General features: G+C 48.3%; 1 pseudogene; it reads right to left on the reverse strand.

The window, feature by feature from the left end:
• Nucleotides 1-8,722: 8,722 nt before the first annotated feature.
• LOC124546180 lies at nt 8,723-8,840 on the reverse strand (annotated as a pseudogene).
• Nucleotides 8,841-20,770: the final 11,930 nt, after the last annotated feature.

Here is a 20,770-nt window from a genome sequence, read left to right on the forward strand (position 1 = left end):
TTGAGCAACCATAAACCCCATGTTTTCTATCGGCGAAAGATCCGGAGAGCTAGCCGGCCAGGGAAGCACTTCAATCTGGTTATTGACGAAGAACCTTTGGACAATGCATGCCACGTGTGGTCGCGCATTATCCTGTTGAAATATGGCTGTGGCCGAGACCTGAAGGTAAGGAAGGACAACTGGCTCCAGCACCTCGGATATGTAGCGCCGGCTACTTAAAGTACCGGCAATGCGTACTAGAGGCGTGCGAGAGTAATATCCAATACCGCCCCATACCATAATACCCGGTGCAAGACCAGTGTGGCGGTGCATAATGCAGCTGTCCAGCATCCTCTCTCCACGGTGTCTCCACACTCGAATCCGACCATCGTGGTGCTGCAGACAGAAGCGTGCCTCGTCAGTAAAGACAACGTCATTCCATTCTGCCGCCCACATCCGTCTGTTATCACACCATTGGCGACGGAGACGTCTGTGGTTCAGCGTCAATGGTAGACGCAGCAATGGACGTCTTGCGGACAGACCACTCTGCTGTAAACGGCGTCGAATGGTACGCGCAGACACTGGATGATGCGTTACAGACGCAATGTGCTGTGCTATGATTCGGGATGTCACTGAGCGATCCGTCACTGCCATGCGCACAATTTGCCTATCAGCACGTGCAGTGGTGCACCGAGGTGAATGCGATCGACCACGTCGGTCCGTCGTACCCTCCTGCATCCAACGGTCACATATCCGCGTTACAGTTGTTTGGTTTCGTCCAACACGACTAGCGATTTCTCTGTATGATAATCCACAATCTCGGTAAGCCACTATCCTTCCTCTGTCGAACTCGGATACTTGATCAAACGATGTTCGCTGTTGTCTACGAGGCATAACTGATCGTCTTGTGAAACAACCACAAGGTAAACACACGTGCCGAACGTACACTCGTCGAAATCGCCAAGCCTCAAATGGCGCTATGAGGTGGCGCCACAGGCGCGCGTGATGTCCGTCTGCGCTGAAATTCTAATCAGTTGCATATCTCATCGCTGCATGGTGTAAATTTCACTTGATTCGGATGCTTCCTTCAGGGTGTTGCATTTACAGTGGCCAGCAGTGTATTAGATACATTACGTACGGAATACAGATTGTGGACAGTTGGGAATGTGGATCTCACGGGAAGCGTGCAAGGCATAAGTCCCTGAAGTCGCGCTATTCATGTGTGTCCTCGGTGGCTCAGATGGATAGAGCGTCTGCCATGTAAGCAGGAGATCTCGGGTTCGAGTCCCGGTCGGGGCACACATGTTCAGCTGTCCCCATCGAGATATATCAACAGCACCTGTCGGCAGCTGAGGGTTTCAATTAACTATCATTTAAAATTAATTTAATTGTGGCGTGTCGGTAAGAAAACGCCAGAACCGTCAATTAAGTCGAACTCTGAGACAAGCCGATACGTAGAAGTAAACAAACGCACGCTCTCTCACAAGCTGCGCAACAGGCGAGGCGCAAAAAAGGCATGCGCGACTCACCACAGCCAAAGGCCGATTGAAACCACAAAGTCGTTGCTGTTATCGGTTGCTCTGTATTGTTAGGTTTACGTATTGCACTTCTTGTCCTTAGACCGTTCACTCTTTCTATTTTGCTTCTTTCTTTCACGGCTCAGTACGCTTTCTTCCTGTTTTAATGCTTTACCCGTGCTCAGTTTTTGAAGGGCTCTGAGCCATATTACCACTAAATCTGACGGGGTGCGAAGGGGAGTTTCCCTTTTAAGTATTATTAGTTACCAGTGGCCGGCCGGGATGGCCGAGCGGTTCTAGGCGCTTCAGTCTGGAACCGCGCGACCGCTACGGTAACAGGTTCGAATCCTGTCTCGGGCGTGGATGTGTGTGATGTCCTTAGCTTGGTTAGGTTTAAGTAGTTCTAAGTTCTAGGGGAGTGATGACCTCAGATGTTGAGTCCCATAGTGCTCAGAGCCATTTGAACCATTTTTTACCAGTGACTTGACGGACTGTATCAGCATTCAAGACGATTTATTACTATAACGAACTTTGCTCATATTGTATATAGCTCAGCACCACAAAAGGACCGTCCGCAGTTCGTGGTCGTGCGGTAGCGTTCTCGCTTCCCGCGCCCGGGTTCCCGGGTTCGATTCCCGGCAGGGTCAGGTATTTTCTCTGCCTCGTGATGACTGGGTGTTGTGTGATGTCCTTAGGTTAGTTAGGTTTACGTAGTTCTAAGTTCTAGGGGACTGATGACCATAGCTGTTGAGTCCCATAGTGCTCAGAGCCATTTGAACCACAAAAGGACCTATCGCAAATCCAAGTTATCTCTATCTCAGTCTTTAAGTGTATGTTTCGTAAATAATCACATTAATGTGTTGCCTTTTGGTTCAAATGGTTCAAATGGCTCTGAGCACTATGGGACTCAACTGCTGAGGTCATTAGTCCCCTAGAATTTAGAACTAGTTAAACCTAACTAACCTAAGGACACCACAAACATCCATGCCCGAGGCAGGATTCGAACCTGCGACCGTAGCGGTCTTGCGGTTCCAGACTGCAGCGCCTTTAACCGCACGGCCACTTCGGCTGGCTTTGCCTTTTGGCAGTTGTGTCTTTATTGGCCACCTCAACTACCAACACACTGGCCATCCATTGACGACAAGTGTAGTGCTTAATTATGGCAGTCGTTGGAAATGTGTTCAACTTTCCATAATTTGAGTGGAACGTATTTTACATGTCTTTAATTTGTGTATGTAGTGGCAGCTTCTGGGAAGTAATCGCTCGCTCCACTTATTCCGTTTCAGCGCCAACAAATCATCTTTTTACTCATGGCGATTGGAAGATTGATTGACATATCACAAAGCCAACAAACAACAACGACTAAAGCAGAGAAGCGTTCCAGTACCGGCTCTTCCCTTCCGCTCGTTTGATGCAAAACGACAGGAATAGACAGTGTACTGTTTGCCGTTATAGTAAAATTTCGCACAATAGAACATATCGAGTGAATCGTTATTATTTTCGTGAGTTGGTGTGGGTATTTTTCGGTTACTCCCCCTCTCAGAGCCCCAAACCTCACCCTATGAAAAAAAACTCTGTCCTATGAGGACTTTGTAAACAAATTGAATGACTTCGTCAAAGCCGGGATGCACGCAGCTGCTGCATCTCTTTCGTGCTTTCCTCTTTGTTGCCGACGCAACGGAATTCCGCACTGAGCACAAACGTATCTGTCGTATCCACAACAAACCTCACAACTGGAAATGCAGCACTCGGGCGTCTGGCCGTGTTCACTACATCACTAGCGGTGCATGAGGCGGCCATCAAGGGCACCAAAATCAACTTCGTTTCCCCGATTATAGTGATCCTGCCACGGACCTTCTATCTTCTGTCGACTCCCCAATGGAGGCCAATCCCTACCTGCTTATGCAGCCGCCGTCGCCTCCGCAGCCGATGCGCCCGTCGCTGGTCGCAAAGGAGGCTGTCGTGGACATCGAGCCCGGATCACTTCTACGGCGTTGTGTGTCCTCCGCCGATGAACCGATCTTCGAAACTGGTTGGACGTCCTACTTCCTGTATCTCGGCAAGTTTTCCCACTGGTTCCCAAGACGAATGTCGGGACGTGGGTTGCTTGGCACCGCCTGCAATGGTCCCACAACCAAAACCATCAGCAGTATCATGGCACAACCCTTCCCCTCGTCGTGGTCTGCACCGTCACTATGCCACTATGTGACGACGGTGCGCAGTTTGATTGGAAACGGGTGGCGGGGGGAGGGGGGGGGGGAGGGAGGAGAGGACAGGAATGCGGTATCAGCAGCATATTTGTCGACCACACCTGGCGTGGCACCAGCAGCTACGCACAAGACGACACATTTAAATCTTTTATATGTCTGAATGGTGTCGGTTTTGCTGAACATGTCAGACAGGACACACACCACTTGGGCTGTCCAGAAAGTAAGTTACGATTGATCGCGAAATGAAAATCACAGTGAAAATCATAAATGTTTCACTTGTAACAGTTAGCTACACCTTTCAGCTACTTCTCTACGTAGTCGCCGTTCTGACTCAGACATTCTTCATAGCGTTGTACCAACTTTCCAATACCCTCATCATAGAAGGCAGCCGCCAGTGCTTTCCGCCAATTCTCTACGCTGGCCTAAAGCTCGTTGTCTGTGCCAAAATGTTGTCTTCATAGCCAGCGGTTCGTTTGAGCAGAGATGAAACTCAGTGGGAGACAATTACGGGCTGTATTGTGGGTAACCAAACATTTCCAATTGAAACGATGCACGAACATCTTCATTGCCCCTGCAGAATGAGGCTGAGAAGTGTCTTGAAGAAGAAATCGGACAATAGTTATGTAATGCTGGTTGCACAGCTTCAGGGGAAAATTCTCACCAGGCCCTCGTACTTGGCGGGAGACGCCATTTTCTATAACATCTTTACGCGCTCACTAAGAGCTCAGGAATGAAAAGAGCGACATAATTCTACCTAGAGTCATACTAGAGATATTGCCCAACACATCTTTGCAAATCTTTATCGGATTTTCATAGTCGTTTCCATTTCGCGACCGATCGTAACTTACTTTCTGGACAGCCCTCGCATATAATTTCATTGGCGCGACAGCTGGTCGCTGAGAAAGGTGCAGTGCGGATGCACAACCAACTTCCGAATTCATACGAGAACCAAAAATCTGCGCGGAGGGGGTAATGGTTGGCACGACCAACGTCCAGACTCCTACACGAATCATAAATCTATGAGTAGGGGGTTAATGGACGGGCGTCGTTGCGGTGCGCCGAGTGGAAAGCTGGGAATTTGGAAGCAATGGAAAGTGTGTCCGGACGGCCAAGGTGGTTAAGGTAAACGTCCTAGAGAAGCGGAGCGTCCTGTTTCGAGTCCCCGTGCGGCACAAATTTCCAACTCTCGTCGTTTCACTGCTGCAATTTCCTTTGGCGGTTGCAAGTCGCCTTTCCTTCCTGCCTCTTTCCCTCCTCCTTTCCTTTCCATTCCATTCCTTTCACCACAATCACTCATGCACATTTGAATCTCCCAGCAGTACGCAGCTGGTCGAGCTCACTCTTCCATCGCCTGCTGTGTCCAGTGGGTGTGCTCCGTGCGTACTTGTCCCCAGAGGACGCGATGTTCACATGACCTCACTGTCTACGACTCTGATTGGCCGGCGGGGCTTTCTAAGCAGCCACACACAGCGCTTCGCCCAGACTTGGTGATCTACGGACTTATCAACATCAGTACGGAATACTGAAGTGAGAAAAATACATCGACGTGGTACGCCGCTACTAAGCTCTACTAACTTCCAGCATTCAGGACTATCTGACAGTATCAAAAAAATTATTCTCATTGCATCTATCTCGGCAGCACAAAATGACTTCATGCAATGCAAATTCGTGTCCATCTCTTTTATTAAGTGTGCATAGTGCAAATAAACCTATTAATGTGTTACCCTTTTGTAAATGTCTGATTATCTTCATTGACAATCTCAGTTACCGTCGCAACACAAAATATGTGGAATGAAAGGATGCTAGGTAAGAAAATATTATTAAATAAAATACAATCCTTATCAAGTTTGCCATAGCACCTGAGAGCTGAGAGAAATACAGACATAGAAAATGAAGAAATATCCTTCTCAAACATAAAGGAACATATTGAATTCTAAAATCCTGTAGATAGAGGAAACAAAAATATAGGTACAGCAAAACTAGTTCAGCTATTATATCTCGCAATGAGAACTGTCACGTGAAAGATGAATTGCCTTTACATGCTAACATTCCCTGACGAAAATACGGAGCTAGTAAACTGCGTTGATCAACAAAAAGGTTTCAATATGACACGATTAAAGGCTGAAGATCGTGATGACGACATCACCGTATAGTCGTTTATTGATCTAAAATGTAACAAAATTTAACCACAAATGGGCAACTTTAATACCTAATTTCTCTGAATGTGTGTGCTATTTTTCAATGATGTTTGTGCTATACTCTGCACACGTCATTATTTAACTATAAATGTTTCCATGAAACTTTTCAACTCAAATATAACAATTGCACATTGAACAAAGTCAGATGGCCTGCGTTGCACGATTTGTCGTTTAACTTACCACGAGAAACGGAGACGTGTATACTGGGGAATACTGTTGATTAGTGGACCTCATTAATTTCAGAACCTGGCTACAGGAATACTGAATACCGACACGATTCATTGGCTAATATTGCGGACTCTGTACTAACCTTAATAGTAAGGCAGCGACGCACACAAGAAAGAAAGAAATAAGGAACTTATGAATTCCGAACAATTTTTATATTTTATTTTGATTATGTGCTCGACTGAATCGCAAATCATATCAGTAGACACGATAACTACAAAGAAGCGATTCATTAATAAGCTTTTATTCAAATTTTCACTCCACTGATAAGAATAATTAACATAATTTCTTGGTGCCACTACAGTGGATGTGGCTTACTCTTGAGAATTACATCAAAATAGTAACATTTCATAAATTTAGTTAACTAACTGAAGCACTACAACGAAATTATTTCGTCTAATATATAGTGACAGACAGTATTTCTTCAAAAAAATTTCGCTTAAACATGAGCTATTATTGACAGTAATCAGGGGTAGGTATAACAAAATTTTGTTAAGCTGCATATTACCGTAATGATAAGTTTTATCACTTAGATAAATACTTAAATGAAATTGATTCGAAATGAAGAGGCCTCTGCAACTCGGTTTTTCTGAAGGTCATTTTAAACAGTGTAGCAGCAGCGAAGATCTCACACACTGCACTTTGACATCGCTCTAGTCCTAGGTCGGCCCTGATGTCATACGCCCATCATTCAAATTCACCGCCTCTGTTACCACCCTCGTAATTAAAAAAATGGTTCAAATGGCTCTGAGCACTATGGGACTTAACATCTGTGGTCATCAGTCCCCTAGAACTTAGAACTTCTTAAACCTAACTAACCTAAGGACATCACACACATCCATGCCCGAGGCAGGATTCGAACCTGCGACCGTAGCCCTCGTAATTAACACCTGGCGTTTACTTGTTGCGACATCCTGGCTGTGTGGACGTTTTGTACGTCTGAATCTTAGGGAGTTGTCTTTACAACGCGATAGATACTAGTCACCAGTGAGCGGGTTATTGCTGCCGTGTTGGAGCACTCGAACCTTAACTACGACCAAGAGGCATTCAAACATTAACTATGACCATTTCAACATTTACAATACATTATCCTCCCCTGACGCAAAGTGCATCAGTACATATAACGTGATTTTTAGAAATCATACGAGTGTTATGAGACGTGACCATCACATATCGCTGAAGAATATTTGATTATTTTTCTGCTCATTTCTTGGATATTTTTCAGGAGAGTACAAGGCTTTTAGACTCACGAATAAGGATTCAAATTATATTGTTGAGAAACGAGAGAACCCAGGTGTTTATCCTGGAACGTGGATCCCAAGGGCACTGCAGTTCGCGCAAGCGGTTGCAACAAGCCCCTGCTTCACGCGTTGGCGGCAAATGAGGTTTTCTCTTCGTAAAGCCTGCTGCTAAGCTATTGCAAATGTCTAGCGTGTAACTGTGAGTGATAAATTCACCTCCCTGCACGCAACTCTAAGAATAGCCCCCTGCCTTTCCCTCCAGATTTAGTTATCCCTTCAGCTGAGTCCTTGCTGTCATCATGCTTAGGTGTTAAGGGCCCGACCAATGACAAGAACATGGCTAGCAGCCGAAACCAATCTCTTGCATGTTAAGACGCGTTCTGTAAGCGAAGAATGTAAAGGTTCCCCTGTATTCACATACATAAAACTAAATATTCGCTGGTCACGGTGGCAATGATTGGGTGACCTCACCTCAACGTAGAGTTCTTATAAAAAGTCTGAGGAGGTATAGGAGGAGGATAATTTTTAGCACTTGTCGTGGGGAAGATGGTTGGAGCTCTTGCACTCTTGTCACGGAAGGAAAGAGACTACTAGTCCTGGCGCCATTGGGGCACACATGCGCTGAGGTTTCAGTAAATTACGCATTTTGCATTAGCTATATTCACTTACTGAGTAGCTAACAGTTTGTGAGATTTGCTACGTAACATGTGTTGTCTTATTAATTGTACTTTTTCGTGGGGCTTGGACTCGTTTACTTTGCATTTGCGAGCTGCACAGATTAGCAAAGCTCGCAGCGTTCCCTGAGCAGTCTTCTACGTAGGCAAGGTACCTCCACACAGTGTTAGGCGGACATTCATGATCAAACTGAAGTTCTAGAGAGCTCTGTGTTTCACTATTTTAGCTGAAAGTCGAATGACATTAAATCAAGTGCTAGAACATTTAAATAATAGTATCTTATGTGACTTCGTGGTCTGGAGCAAGTTCTCAGTCAACATTACGACTCATCTCCGTCCGAACAGGCCTTGAAGTGCCTACGGTACCGACCGGCCGCCGTGTCATCCTCAGCCCACAGGCGTCACCGGATGCAAATATGGAGGGGCATGTGGTCAGCACACCGCTCTCCCGGCCGTATGTTAGGTTACGAGACCGGAGCCGCTACTTCTGTATCAAGTAGCTCCTCAAATGTATACGCGGAGTTCCGCGGCCGTTGTCACAGTCAATAAAATTCTTGTGGGTTTGAGGCCGCATTGTCATCTATAAAACTCAGACGTTTCGGCGACTGTTGCAAGGCGCCTTCCTCAGGGTGTACTGCTAACTGCTGTTTGCCACACAAGGGCTCAGTGCACCCTGCTTGCCAACAGCGCTCGGCAGACCGGATGGTCACCCATCCAAGTGAAAGCCCAGGCCGACAGCGCTTAACTTCGGTGATCTGACGGGAACCGGTGTTACCACTGTGGCAAGACCGTTGGCCGACATTGCGAGACTTTATACTAATTTCATTGGAAAATTATTCTCTTTCGTTTTAATGTGGCGTGGGTCGAGATAATGGAGTAAATAAATGATTTATTAAACTCTAATATGATTTGAATCTCAGAACCAAACTATTGTCTCACAACCGACCGTGGTTGGCGACCCCCTAAAAAAATACGTTTTCCTAATTTGTGTGTCTCGCTGTGAGGAGAGAGTTGCAAAGCAGATAGCAGTTCTTTTATGTACGTCTTAAAAATGAGAGTATATCGATCTTTATGGCTTATGATTTACGAGCATTGTACTGAAATCGCCACAGAAAAGCTAAATGCTGGTCCTAGGAGGAACAAGAAAGAGACGAAGTACAGGTTCTGTCCATGTCGACCCTGATCCAGGGTAAGCATAACCGTTATAATTCAGTTATTACGGTAAAAGCATTACTATACTGAGTCCACCTCAGAGCCGTGCCATTTAGATTTTCCTCTGGCATGGCGGGGCTCGAACAGCTTCCAATGACTACCGAAACGAAAGATTATGACTACACTATTTGATAGTGTTTTCGTCGATTATCATGACTAATTAGTTACTATTTTGACGGGGGTTCGTTTACCTTTTTTTTCTATTTGTGAAGTTCTGAGATCTGGTGGCCAACTTACAAGTTCTGCCATTCCCCTTAAGGTGGAAAACTTTAACTTCATTGACACAACCTCAGTACGGACTTTAACTTTCGTGACATAGTTTCAACATGACTGGTGATTATTTCCCCTCATTATATCATGAAGTTCTTACTGATCTATAGCGTCAGACAATAACCAGTGATTACCACATCAAGAACCTATAACGTTTCCGTAAGTAGAAGAATGGGGGAAATAACCTTTTCTTTAAGTGACGTTTGAATTCGAGTTTAAGATTCTGGAGGGCATAAATGTTATAGTTAGCAGTCTGCTTACGTAAGGTCAGAGTACCTAATTGGGCTTCAGTGGGACACAGAACTGCTAAAATTTGAAATCACTCCTCAAATGATTAGTTTGATTGAAAGTCAGAATGAAAACTATGCATAATTTTATCGAGCTATGCCTGCCCGGGCGTAAAATACATCGTTAGCATAACGTCAATAAGTGAGTACGCGGGGGAAATTTAAACTGCCGGGCTATATGAACGTTAAGTTAGAAAAGATATCATTGTTGTCTGCTTTATAAAAAGTAAATTCACTTTTAGAACAATATATGTACTATAAGAAGATTCGATCTGTGACTGTTGGAGTCTGACCGAATATTCTAGTCAATGTAATGCTACCAAATACTGATGAGCTACAAAGAGATTCTTGTTAACACTTATCATTAGAATACAGCGCCATACTCCTTGAAATAAAACAAGTTATTATCTGAGTTAATTATTATTCAACAAATGAAATTACACTAGTGAATCAAAGCAGACGCATACAAGCTTGGCTCAAAATACCGAAGGGAGAGCACAGTAGTCGGTAGTAGCTTTTTATGGTCAATCAAAGATAATAGAGAGTTCACTGATACTAGGTCAATTACATCGTCCCTTTGACTTTCGCAGGGTTACAATTCATGTTTGGTGAAAATGATAAAATTAATAATAATGGGTGTCCAATGCAGTATTTACAAACCATGATTTTGAACAGAAATAAGTCATTTGGAGGCGCTACAAATCGGGACTACAGTGATGCCACAGTGTATTTTATTTCCTCTTTTTGATTGCCTGTCTATTACTAATTTTTTATTAAAATGGTTCACTCAATAAATAGTTCATATGGAAGCAACGAATTCAAATTATAAAAAACATACACTATGTGATCAAAAGTAACCAGACACCCCCAAAAAATAAGTTTTTCATATTAGGTGCATTGTGCTGCCACCTGCTGCCAGGTACTAAATATCAGCGACTTCAATAGTAATTAGACATCGTGAGAGAGCAGAATGGGGTGCTCCACGGAACTCACGGACTTCGAACGTGGTCAGATTATTGGGTGTAACTTGTGTCATACGTCTGCACGCGAGATTTCCACACTCCTAAACATCCCTACGTCACTGCTTCCGATGTGATAGTGGAGTGGAAATGGAAACGGAAACGTACAGCACAAAAGCGTACTGGCCGACCTCGTCTTGTTGACTGACAGAGTCCGTCGACAATTGAAGAGGGTCGTAGGGTCGTAATGTGTAATAGGCAGACATCTATCCAGGCCATCACACAGGAATTGCAAACTGCATCAGGATCCACTGCAAGTACTATGACATACTATGACAGTTAGGCGGGAGGTGAGAAAACTTCGATTTAATGGCCGAGCGGCTGTTCATAAGCTACACATCACGTCGGTAAATGCCAAACGATGCCTCGCTTGGTGTAAGGAGCTTTTTTTTTTTTTTTTTGGTGGGGTTTAAGGGCGCTCAACTACGCAGAACGCAGAACACGAGCAGCCGCTCGAGCGTCATCAGCTAAAATATCCGGTAAAGTAGATGGCAGGGACAGGACAACACGAGATTGACTAAAGCGGGGACACGACAATAAAACATGGCGCACCGTTAATGCCTGACCACAAGGGCATTGCGGGGCTGGGTCACCGGAGAGCAGGTAACGGTGGCTAAACCGGCAATGCCCAATCCGCAACCTGGTCAGAAGGACCTCCTCTCGCCGAGATGGTCGGGAGGAGGTCGTCCAAGCAGTTGGGAGCGGTTTTACTGCCTGGAGCTTGTTTCCTTGGAGGGATGACCAAGCATCCTACCACAACGACACAAGCCTCTTACAAACATCCCCACGAACGTCAGATGACGGGACACAAAGGGAGGCTGGCCGAGGCAGGAGGACTGCAGCCCCGGCCGCAGCATCTGCAGCCTCATTCCCAGGCACTCCTACATGTCCGGGAACCCACAGAAAGCTGACAGGAGAACCATTATCAGCGAAAGAATGGAGGGACTGCTGTATCCGTTGAACCAAGGGATGGACCGGATAGGGAGCTCCAAGGCTCTGAAGAGCACTGACTGAATCAGAGCAGAGTACATATGATGAAGGGCGGTGGCGGCGGGCATACTGAACGGCCTGATGGAGCTCGGCCGTAAAGCTGGAACATTGGTCGAGGAGCCGGTATTTAAAGGTGGCGGCCCCGACGACGAAGGCACAGCCGACACCATCGTCAGTTTTGGAGCCATCGGTGTAAATAAAGGTGTGACCGGCAAGTCGAGCATGAAGTTCGACAAACCGTGAGCAATACACCGCAGCCAGAGTCCCTCCTTCGGGAGTGAGCTGAGGTCGAGATAAATATGAACCGGAGCCTGGAGCCAAGGTGGTGTCGGGCTCTCACCCTCTCTGAAGGTGGCAGGGAGGGCAAAATCCAATTGTCGAAGCAGGCGACGGAAGCGGACTCCGGGGGGCAGCAGGGCAGACACACACAACCCGTACTGACGGTCGAGAGAATCTGCGAAGAAGGACTGGTAAGAGGGGTGGTCTGGCATAGACAACAGCCGGCAGGCATACCAACACAGCAGTACGTCGCGCCTGTAGGTCAATGGTAATTCAGCAGCTTCAGCATAAAGACTCTCGACAGGACTAGTGTAGAAGGCTCCAGTCGCAAGACGTAACCCCCGATGGTGGTTGGAGTTGAGACGGCGTAAGAGGGATGGCCGAGCAGACGAAGCTCCCATAATCCAGTTTCGATTGGACTATGGACCGATACAAGCGAAGCAGGACAGTGTGATCTGCTCCCCAAGATCAACCACTAAGAACTCTGAGGACATTAAGGGAACGTGTACAATGGGCTGCTAAATAAGAGACATGTGGAGACCAACACAGTTTCCTGTCCAACGTGAGCCCTAGAAACTTACTTGTTTCCACGAATGGGAGAACAACGGGACCGAGATGTAAGGATGGCGGAAGGAACGCTTTATATCGCCAAAAGCTGATACAAACCGTCTTCTCTTCAGAGAACTGGAAGCCATTTGCCACGCTCCATGAGTATAGGCTGTCTAGACAACGCTGAAGGCAGCGCTCCAGGAGGCATGTTCTCTGGGCACTGCAGTAGATCGCGAAGTCATCGACAAAGAGAGAGCCTGAGACATTAGGTGGAATGCAATCCATAATTGGATTGATCGCGATGGCAAAAAGGGCTACGCTCAAGACGGAGCCCTGAGGCACTCCGTTCTCCTGGAGGAAGACGTCGGACAATACGGAACCCACAAGTACCCTAAACTTTCGATCCATTAAAAAGGAATCAATAAAAAGGGGCAGGCGACCGCGTAGGCCCCACCCGTGCATAGTGCGTAGGATACCTCCTCTCCAACAGGTATCACAAGCCTTCTCCTAGTCGAAGAACACGGCTACCGTTTGGCGCCTTCGCAAAAAGTTGTTCATGATGAATGTCAACAAGGTCACAAGGTGGTCAACAGCGGAGCGGCGGCGACGAAAGCCGCATTGGTCATTGGTAAGTAGCCGTCGAGATTCAAGAATCCAAACTAACTGAGCATGAACCATGCGCTCCATCACCTTACACACACAGCTTGTAAGAGAAATGGGGCGGTAACTAGAAGGAAGGTGTCTATCCTTCCTGGGTTTGGGTATAGGGAGAATGACGGCGTCACGCCAACGCATGGGGACCTGACCATCGGTCCAGATGCGATTGTAGGTACGAAGAAGGAAGCTTTTGCCCGCCAGAGAAAGGTGTGCCAGCATCTGAACGTGAATGGCATCTGGCCCCGGAGCAGAGGAATGGGACAGTGCAAGCGCACGTTCGAGTTCCCGCATAGTAAAGGGGGCATTATAAGTTTCCAGATTCAGCGAGTGGAAGGAAGGTCGCCGAGCCTCTTCTGCCTCTTTCCTGGGAAGGAAGGCAGGGTGGTAATGGGCAGAGCTTGAAGCCTCCGTGAAAAACCGGCCGAAGGCGTTGGAGACAGCCACAGGATCAACGAGGACCTCATTATCTGAGGTCAGGCCAGGTACCGAGGAGTGGGCCTTAATGCCCGACAGCCGGCGCAGGCCACCCCATACGACAGAAGAGGGAGTAAAACTGTTAAAGGAGCTGGTGAAAGAGGCCCAACAAGCTTTTTTGCTGTCTTTGATGACTCTACGGCATTGCGCTCGGAGTCGTTTGTATCCAATACAATTCGCCAACGTAGGACGGCGGCGAAAGGTGCGTAAAGCCCGTCGTCGAGCACGGATAGCGTCTCTACAAGCCTCGTTCCACCAAGGGACGGAAACGCGACGTGAAGAAGAGGTAGTACGAGGAATGGAACGTTCGGCAGCATTGATGATAACAGCCGTGAGGTATTCGACCTGACTGTCACAACTGAGAAAATCGTGGTCCGGAAAGGTCGCCAGGGAGGAGTAAAGTCCCCAGTCAGCTTTCGGTATGTTCCAGCTCGAAGGACGTGGGGATGGGGTGTGGTGCAGGAGACGAACGACACAGGGGAAGTGGTCGCTCGAATAGGTGTCAGAAAGGACATACCACTCGAACCGACGGGCAAGAGTGGTAGAACAGATCGAGAGGTCCAAGTGGGAGTAGGTATGAGTAGAGTCCAAGAGGAAAGTCGGGGCGCCAGTATTGAAGCAGACAAGATTGAGATGGTTGAAGACATCCGCCAAGAGTGAGCCTCTTTGACAGCATGCAGGAGAGCCCCAAAGGGGATACTGGGCGTTGAAGTCCCCAAACAATAAAAACGGCGGGGGAAGCTCAACGATCAGGTGCATCATGTCAGCCCGACTAACAGCAGATGACGATGGAGAGTAGATGGTACAAACTGAAAAAGCAAACGCAGAAAGAGTAATACGGACAGTTATTGCTTGGAGTTTTGGGTGGTCAATGGGATGGGATGGTAATAGACATCGTCCCGAACGAGGAATTTGACCCCACCATGAGCTGGGATACCGTCCACAGGGGTGAGGTCATACCGCTCCGAGGTATAGTGGGTAAAGGCAATACGGTCAGTCGGGCGCAACTTGGTTTCCTGAAGACCAAGGACAAGCGGACAGTGCAGGCAGAGGAGCAGTTGTAATTCCTCCCGATTAGATCGAATACCTCTTATGTTCCAATGCAACAAGGCCATCGCTAGTCAAAAACGAGGGGGAACGAGACGGGGGAAGAGCTGGTCACCTCGACGGCCGCGGAGGGCCAGGTTTCGAGGGAACAACGCTACAACCAGCGGGAGGCGGATCCTGTTCCATCGAGTCGTCGCCAGCTGCGGCCGCTGTCCCTGGTTGCGTAGGAGGGGCAGCATCATTTGCCGACGAGAGGCCAGCTGAGCGCCTGGCAGCAGAGCGTCCCGGCGAAACTGAGGACGGCCGGGAGCAGCGACTCACGGATGGAGCGTCAGACGAAACGCGCCGGGGTGGAGAGGGGGATAGAGACTTCTTCTTGGAGGCCTTCTTGGAAGTCCGAGGAGGCACAGGGATGATGGGCTGGACCCGAAGAAGGTCCTCACGCGCGGGGTCCGTTTTGGAACGCCGGACCTCGGAAGCTGGGATCAGGAACGTTTCCCCGATGGATGCCTGAGAAGAGGATCGCTTCTCAGGCGGTGAGGGGGGGGGGGGAGGAGGAGAAGGAAGGGTGGCCCCTGGGGCAGAGGGGGCTGGGGCCACGGGGGAGGAGGATTTGGAAGGGAGGGATTTGGGAGGCGGAGGCAGAGACCCCAGATGGGGGGAGGAGGCGGAGGGGGGACAGGATAGGGGTGAGGATACCGCGGAAGGAGTGGACACAACTGAGGCAAACAGAAGTGGTCAACAGCACGGGATGCAGGCGTCATACTTCTTCCTGGTCTCAGAATAAGAGAGACGATCCAAAGTTTTGAGTTCTTGTATCTTCTTCTCCTTCTGATATGCGGGGCAGTTTGAGGATCTAGGCGAGTGGATGCCAGGACAATTAACGCACCGAGGTGGTGGGGTGCAGGTATGTTCCTCACGAAGAGGACATCCACAATCGCCACAAAGGGGTTCAGCCTCACACCGTGACGACATGTGCCCAAAGCGCAATCACCGAAAACAGCGCATAGGAGGCGGGACGTAAGGTCGCATGTCGCACCGGTAGCACATCAGCTTTACCTTCTCTGGGAGAACGTCCCCCTCGAAGGCGAGGATAAAGGCCCTGGTGTCGATGCGACGGTCTTTGGGGTCGCGCTGGACTCGCCAGACGAAATGCACGCCTTGGCGCTCCAGGTTGGCCCTGAGCTCCTCATCAGATTGCAGCAGGAGGTCCCAATGAAAAATAACCCCCTGCGTCCTATTTAGTGCCAGATGCGGGACAATGGACACTGGGATGTCCCCCAGGCGGTCGCACGCCTGGAGCGCCGCCGACTGTGTGGCGGAGGTGGTCTTTATAAGAACGGACCCCGAACGCATCTTACTGAGTGCCTCGATTTCCCCAAAGATGTCCTCAATGTGCTGAACAAAGAACATGGGTTTGGAGGTGGCGAACGTCCCCCCATCAGTTCGAGAACAGACCAAATAGCGGGGGAAGTACTTCGCCCCAAGCCGGCGGGCCTGTCCCTCCTCCCAGGGAGTGGCCAAGGGGGAAAGGGCACGAGAACCAGAACCAGAGACAGTACCTTTCCGTTTGAAAGACTCGGCCGCAGAGCGACCTGATACGTGTTGACGTTTTATCTGCGAAACGTCCGCCCCGATACCACCCACTCCGACCAGGGGCTCTCCCCACGGGCGCCACCCAGCCGCAGCAAGGGCCACCTGGCAGGATGACCGTTGCCGGGAGTCCTGATGCCCCAAGGAGACGGGCATCTACTCCTTGGCTGACGTGGGGAGGGTGCAGCTCACGTATCGGCAGTACGATCCCTGTGTTGTCAGGGGGCTACAACCTAGAGGGTACATGCCGACCCCACCACAACGGGCTGGCTACTGTGCTGGATTTCTGGTGCCACGGATAGTCCATCATGGTCGTAGGTGCAGATGGGGACGCACTATGGGCGTAACTTGTACAACCCATTAGGCGTTTAGGCCCAATTTGAGGAATAGTGGGTATGGTTACAACGCCGGTACAATGCTGAGTGCCAAGGTCTTAGTGCACTGAGGACCAGTGGTACACCATGTAAGGCGTCCTTCCCCAAAAGGCTCGTACGTCTGTAGAATTTTGAAAAATGGAGGTCAAACCCCAAGGGGGACCATCACATGGAAGGCCGAAACGGTTGAAACTCCTTTTAGTCGCCTCTTACGACAGGCAGGAATACCTCGGGCCTATTCTGACCCCGGACCCGCAGGGGGGGGGGGGGGGGGGGGGTGTAAGGAGCGTAAACTTTGGACGATTGAACAGTGGTTCAAATGGTTCAAATGGCTCTGAGCACTATGCGACTTAACTTCTGAGGTCATCAGTCGCCTAGAACTTAGAACTAATTAAACCTAACTAACCTAAGTACATCACACACATCCATGCCCGAGGCAGGATTCGAACCTGTGACCGTAGTGGTCACGCGGTTCCAGACTGAAGCGCCTAGAACCGCATGGCCACAATTGAACAGTGGAAAAACGTTGTGTGGAGTGACGAATCACGGTACACAATATGGCGATCCGATGGCAGGGTGTGGGTATGGCGAATGTCTGCTGAAATCATCTGCCAGCGTGTTTAGTGCCATCAGTAAAATTCGGAGGCGGTGGTGTTATGGTGTGGTCGTGTTTTTCATGGAGGGAGCCTGCGTCCGTTGTTGTTTTGCGTGGCACTATCACTTTAAGCACCCTCTGTCTTCCCACTGTTGAAGAGCAATTCGGGGATGGCGATTGCATCTTTCAACACGATCGAGCACCTGTTCATAATGCACGGCCTGTGGCGGAGTGGTTGCACGACAGTAATATCAGTGTAATGGACTGGCCTGCACAGTCATGTCCGGAATGCTATGGAGCACATTTGGGGTGGTTTGGAACGCCGACTTCGTGCCAGGCCTCACCGACCGATATCGATACCTGTCCTCAGTTCAGCACTCTGTGAAGAAAGGGCTGCCATTCCCTAGAAACCTTCCAGCACCTTACTGAACGTATGCCTGCGAGAGTGGATGCTGTCATCAAGTGGGCCAACACCTTATTGAATTCCAGCATTGCCGATGGAGGGCGCCACGAACTTGTAAGTCATTTTCAGCCAGGTGTCCGGATACTTTTGATCACACAGTGTATTATTTCAGCTGGAATGGGAAGCAATACAGTTACAAGTGATGACCTCGAGATTGTACGGCCGCGACGCCGTTCCCTCGAGGAATACTGCCAGACGGCAGGATGGAGAGCCCTTAATACTTGTTCACCTCCCCACTAGTCAGCGGCCCTCCTGCGGCAGGCGGGTGGGACAGCTACTGCTGGCTGTAACAGTCTGCAATGAGGGAGAATCACGCTGCGCCCTCTGAATCAGAGGTATTGTCAGCGACAGCCTGGCTCTCGTGAAATGGACGGAAGACTCCCGGGGCGCCACAGCGAAGTCCCAAATGAACTCGCCGCCTGCCGTATCACTGTCTCCGAGTGCGGGCCTATGGGACTCGTTTCATTGCCCCTCCAGCAATTCCCTGGCTATGCCGCTCTGCGTGTCACCACTTAACGTCGCCCATTCCGAAACTCGTCTCAGCTGCAGACGACTCATTCACTGCAATTTACGAGCAAGCTTCAGGGTCGGCGGTTACGTCCCAGACAGCTGAGTGACGCGAAGAGTCGGCATCAGTATACCTACGTACGGCTAACATCGTTTCTCGATACGATACATTAACAGGATCAACGAATTTTCCCAATATTGCCGATGTAACCACTTTTTTATTTCGATTGAAGTTGCGTTGCTAAGAATCTTAGCTATCAGCACACATACGGAAAAAAAAATTTTAAAATGTATATTTAAGTAATACTGAGATCTAAAAGATCAAAAGAATTAACAATAATGTATTGTAAGCAATATGAAGGTATCTGTCGTGTATTGTTTTTCATTATATACAGAGGATCAAGAAAAAAGTAGGATTCTCTCATACTTAATATCTTTGGAACAAAATGACATATCGTTGCAATTTTTTGCTGTGGCAGTCCATTGTTTTCTCAACAGACCTTGGCACCCCCTTCCCAGTAGATGACAGTGCAGCAATGAATGAAGTAAGACTGCCTTTTGAGCAGGGCAGGGTCGTAGTGGTGCTGGAAGTAGGAAGACGTGACGGAGGTACAACGGCAAGGGCGTAACCTGTACGGAACACAACCACCAACACGTACAATTATTTTTCGTATTCGGTAAAAATTTAAAGCCGATGGTACTGTTCATCAATGGCGTAAGGAAAAGTCTGGTCGACCAAAAACTTCGACAAGTCCACCTTCCAGCGCTGCTCTGCTGCAACATTTTACTAGATCTCCTCAGAAACCTATGAAGCTGGGTGCACGTGAAAGCGGAGTAAGCCGAGCCGATCAAGCGTACGACGAATTCTGAAGGCTGCAAAGTGGAAAGTGTACATTCTGAGATCACTGTACGCTATGAACGAGGACCACCTGGATCGACAGATGGAGTGCTGCGAGTGGTTTAAAGGCACTCTTCGCGAGGATGAACGGTTTGCAAGGATGGTTATCTGGTCCGGCGAGGCGCATTTCAAACTGTACTGTAAACCACCACAATGACGTGTACAGGGGTTCTGAAATCCCTACGTTTACGGGACAGACATGTTAATCCACCGTGTAACGTGCGGAAAATATTTGGAAACTTGTGGTAAGTTCCTATCGGACCAAACTTCTGAGGTCATCGGTCCCTAGGCTTACACTCTACTTAATCTGTCTTGAACTAACCCACGCTAAGGGCGAAACACACACACACACACACACACACACACACACACACACAAACCACCGACGGTGGAAGCCGCGCGAACCGTGACAAGACGCCCCTGACCGCGCAGCCACCTCGCGCGGCATTGACGTGTGGTACGGTCTATCATCGCGTGGTTTCGTTGGCCCATTCTTTGAAGGTACCGTAACTGGTGAGGTGTATCTTCATATGCTGCAAACGTCGTTTTACCTGCCATCCGACAAGTGTTTGGAAATGAAAGATTTTTACCTACAAAAATGGCGATCCGCCTCCTTACCACAGAGATGTCACAGCTCACGTGGATGAAAATCTACCTGGACAATGGATGGGTCGAAGAGGAGCTGTTGAGCACCCACCACGGTCTCCAGATCTTACACCTCTTGACTTCCACTTAATGAGGGCCTTGAAAAATGCAGTTTATCAACAAAAGCCAGCTATGCTGAACGAGCTACGAGTAGCAATCGACGCGTCTTGTGCAGCTATCACACGGGCAACGCAGACAGCCGTAGTTCGGTCAACAGGCCGTAGTTCGCTCAACAGATCAGCGGCATCGACATTGATTGGCGGCTAATGGGGGTCACTTTGAACACACATAATAATCTTCCCTCATGCAAGAATTGTAGCGGTATATCATATGGGTGTTTCATTAATACTGAGTGTCAAAGAGTGTCTACATTCTTCTGGACCACTCTGCACGTATATGTAACGCATTGCTTCACTGTCTGCCTTCCAGTTCTTTGACTGCTCAGCTTCGGCTCTCTTTTTTTTATGTTCGTGTACTGTGATAAGAGAAAAATATAACGGTTTTAAAGGAGAAGTTGGTTTGTACCATGGTTTATCATAAACAAAAGTACTGGAAAGACAATTACTGAAAGAGGAGATACGTGTATGAACAAAGTTAACTGCTTCTTCGAGCAACAATTAATATCTCTGGTTACGTTTACAAGCTAGTTTTCATTTTAAATAGTGGGTTACGAGGAATCTTTGTTTACATTGTGGTAACGAATGACTAAAAGTATTACTAGGTCTACAACTTTGCTTCCGCTATTTTTTATCGAAGTTTGGGGTTTTATTGTGAAAACTTAAAAAAAATTATGATTCCTCGTACTGCCTATCGCTGGCCACTACATTCTCCCATCTATCGGATAGCGTACGAATCCCATGGCGAAAG

This window comes from Schistocerca americana, chromosome 8, assembly GCF_021461395.2.
Source record: "Schistocerca americana isolate TAMUIC-IGC-003095 chromosome 8, iqSchAmer2.1, whole genome shotgun sequence".
In the NCBI taxonomy this organism is placed as follows: Eukaryota; Metazoa; Arthropoda; class Insecta; order Orthoptera; family Acrididae; genus Schistocerca; species Schistocerca americana.